We start from the raw sequence: 4,130 nt of genomic DNA on the forward strand, positions 1-4,130 counted from the left end.
TCAGTTGGTTCAGCAAACAGCAGGGGGGGGGGGACTGTTTGTATCCACAGGTGGCAAGAGTTGCCGTGGGGCTTGCCATTGTGTTCAGGAAAGGTCAGGAGAGGTGGGGAGAACATGGCTGCAGGGGCAGAGGAAATGCCGCTTCAGCCTCAGAGATACCCAACTTTCTTTTAGGAGCCAAAGCCATGCGCACGGGCATTCTTTCTATGTCCATGGCACAGGGCAGAGAGAGGAGTGCTGACCTGCTCTGTGGAGGGTGTGCACGCCTAATGCTCTTCCTCACAAGTCTGTAGGGCCCTCCCCGGTGGCCCGGTAGGTTAAAGCCAGCACTGTGGAGCCAGCCACAGCCACCACGGCCCACGTTCGACCCCCAGCCAGGGAGGTGACCCGCAGGGCACAGCAGACCGCTCCTGTGGCCTCCTGCTCCCCTCAGCAGTGTGCTTCGTCCATCTACCTGTTCTGCCTCCTGCTCTGTCTCTGGTGAATCCTCTCATCCCCCATACCTCTGGCCTGTTGTACCTCAATTTTTGTATGCATAAATAAATAAAATCTTTAAAAAAATCTGTAGATGAAAAGAGCTCTAGCATCAGTGTCGCGAGTCCCGCTGCACAGTGCAGCCAGCGCAGTGAGGGCCCACAGAAGGGCGCACCTACCCCGACAGCGAGCGGCGAGGCGCGAGGTGACCCGAGCCTGGCTTTCTGTGGCTGAGGCTGGCTGTTGAAACGTCACTCAGAGTGATGGAGGCACGCCCAAGTCCTCACCTTTTTAAATGTAGCCAAGGTCAGTTTATTTACTTGGGGATTTCTTATTTCTTATTCTTTGCACTCAGCTTTATTAATACTCAGAAGCCAAAATCAACTAATCTGTTGCAGCTATACTTACTTGAATTCATATTAAGGACTGATGGTGGATCTCAAGTCCATTTTTAAAATAGAGTATTCAAAATAACCTTATTCCTTTTTATTTTAAATTACCACCGAAAAAATACTTGTTTTGATAAACTACAGATATTGAAATTTGAAGTTCATTCTTTATATCTTTTTAAAAATATTTATTTATTTTGTAGAAGAATGGGGTGTAGACCAGAGGTGCAGGCGGGTGAGAGGATTCAGCAGAGACAGAGTGGGGAGCAGAACAGTTGGGTCTACTAAAATACACTGCTGAGGGGAGCAGGGGGTGAGACAGGAGGGGTCTGCTGCGCCATGTGGGGCACCTCCCTGGCCGGGGATCAAACTCAGGCCTTCAAGGAGATTTCAGGCTTTTGAGGTGATAGTGCCTTCTAGGTGACAGCACTGAGACTTCGTCCCTGTGGCACGGGGGAGGCCCCATCCTGTCACGTCTTTAAGAGGCACTTACTGAGCAGCTAGCAAGGGCCACGCCCACCCTGTGCATAGGGAAGTGGTGATGAAACAGATAATATCTTGTTTTCATGGAGCTCCTGTAAGAGTAGGGAGAGGCAAAAAATAGTAAGCACACTAATCAGATAATCTCAGGTATTAAATGTTGGGTAGAAAATGTAACAGCCTGGGGCCCTTCCCTGGTGGCACAATGGGTTAGGACTCAGCACTATGAGGCTGTTGCAGGGAGCCGACGACCTACATGGCGTGGCAGGCCTCTCCTGACCCGCCCCCTGCTCCCCTCAGCAGTGTACTTCAGTAGATCTGCCTGTTCTACTCTCTACTTCCATCTCTGGTGAATCCTCTCTCGGTCCCTGCACCTCTTGCCTGTACCCCAGTTCTGTATGTCTAAATAAATAAATTTTAACAAACAAAAAGAGAAAGAAGACAGCCTGCTGATTTAAAAAAGTGCCCGGAGGATGTTATGTTTGAGTTTAAAGTGGATGTTGACAAGAATTCTGTACTCAGATAGCTGAGGGAAGAGTGTTCCAAGCCAGAGACACCAGAGCCAAGGCCCCGGGGCAGGGAAGAAGCCTGGCCAAAAGGCTGCCGTGGCCAGTGAGGGGAGAGGGACACACCAAGGAGGAGGACGAGGAAACAGCCAGGCCTTTAGAACCTGGTGGAGTTTCATCAGAATTCAGCTTGTATTTTACCCTAAGGCTAGAGAGCAGCCACTGGCACACTGGAGGCAGCAAGACGCCTTACACAGACCTGCGGTGCCGGGCGTGATGGCAGAGGGAAGGGGCAGAGACGGACCTGGGCCAGCGCGGCCGCGTTGTGGGAGATGTTGGCCAGTTTGGTGTGTGAGTTGGAGTGAGAGAGCCAGGGCTGTAGGCTGTGTGGACGGAAGGGGGGTGTGAAGGCAAGAAGAGAATTCAGGGTAACTTCTAGGCTCTGGCGGGAGTGAAATGGTGGAAAGTGAAGACTAGGGAAGGAACATTGAGCCGAACGGGAAGGAAGAATCGTTTCAACAGATGATTCTTAAATGTAAGGTGCATATTAGAGTCTAGAATACAACAGAGAATAGACTCTACAGTCTAGAGTATGTATAGAGAACAGAATCCAGCGCGTCACTGTGTACGCGGTGTAAGGTGATGCCCCTGGGGTAAAGCTGCCGCCGCGCTTTCGGGTCGGAGGTGGTGAGTCCGGTCGGACAGCGCAGAGGGCGTGAGAGGGCTGCGTGACGCGCGCCTTACGGCTTCCAGTCGCTTGGCGACCCGCGTGGAGCGGGCAGGGACCCACACCCACACTGTGCGGCTCGCAGTGGGGGCGTTGGGGGCGCACCGGACGCCCCGCGGTCTCGCGGCCGGGGGGTCCCAGCGGAGGGCGGTCCAGCCTCGCGGGTCCCTGGGCGCCCGCCGCTAAGGTCACTCCCGCAGGCTGCGGTCCCGGCCCCTGAGCCCCAGGGTGGTCCCCAAGACCCCAGGCCTGGAGAAGCCCCAAGCCACTGGAAAGGCTTCCTTTGGCGTTTTTTGATTGGTTTCAAAGCTGGTGATTCTGAGACGAACCCCATGGGTGCCCGGGGTCTTTAGTACCTAAGGCGCTTCTGACCTCCTTGAAATCTGCATCGAACAGGCTTCAGGTCATGGAATTTGGGAATGGTCACAGGATCTAGCCAGAATTTGGTGGCATGGCTTCGTTTCCGTTTCATTTAGTTTTTCGTTACTACAGGTAAAGATGGGCTGAAGTCTATGTGCTGAAAGATGGAGGTGGAAAACTCTTCACTGTGCCCGAATGGGGCAACAATCTTCTTGAAAATAGTTGTCATTTAAATATTTTTCTGTTTTCCAGGATTTTTTGAGTTATGAGAGCCGGTTACTGGCCCCAAGTCAGTGCTTGTCATGTGACCTCAAATTGATTCTTACAATCGAAGCAGGTCTGAAATATCTCTGTAGTTGCCCCGATTGCGTTTCTGTTTCTCTCTCTCTCTCACACACTCACACACACACACACAGACACACACACACACACACACACACACACACCCTGAATTCATTATGAGTGGTGCACCGTTCTTTTCATTGTTTTGATGTAATTGCCACAGTCCTCTTCCCACTCTTCAGAATTCTGTTTTGAGTTAAGGGGATACCACGGGGTTTACAACTGAGATGAAAAATATATATACGAAACGGACGATGATGTAAAAATATACATGATTAAAAAAGGGGAATATTTAAATACCAACTGCTACAACACCACTTTCCACAGAATACAGAGGGCATGGAATCCTAAGCTTCTCCTAGTCAGTCTTGCCCAAAAGAAGGAGAAAATTTGCTGGAGCTACTTTTGAGGGGCATCTGCTTGGAAATTCCCCCTCCTCTGCTGGCGGTCATCTCTTCTTTATTTCAGTCATACCTGCCTTATAGTAATCAAACTGGCTAAAATGATCATTTATAGGCAACACTACTTATAGCAATCATTTTAAAAGTTTGTTTTATATATTCATGTAGTATGAGAGTATCGGTGTCGCTGGTAAGTGTAGAGTAGTAGGAATATTTTCTTAATTACTCAACTGTTCTAAAAATTCACATGTAAACATTTATGTTTTTGCATTTCTGTAGCAAATAATACTTCCTGTGATGTTACTGGAAGTCTGTTTTTACTTGGAGGACTTTTAGCAGAGTATAACACTCTGTTTTCAATAACACTGTATCTCTGTGAAATTTGATAATGTTCTGTGATGCAAAGTTTTGGCAACTCTAGTCCTTATTAATGTTAATTCTTTTTTTTTTT

Source organism: Condylura cristata, unplaced genomic scaffold, assembly GCF_000260355.1.
Source record: "Condylura cristata isolate star-nosed mole 26May11 unplaced genomic scaffold, ConCri1.0 scaffold00048, whole genome shotgun sequence".
Lineage (NCBI taxonomy): Eukaryota > Metazoa > Chordata > Mammalia > Eulipotyphla > Talpidae > Condylura > Condylura cristata.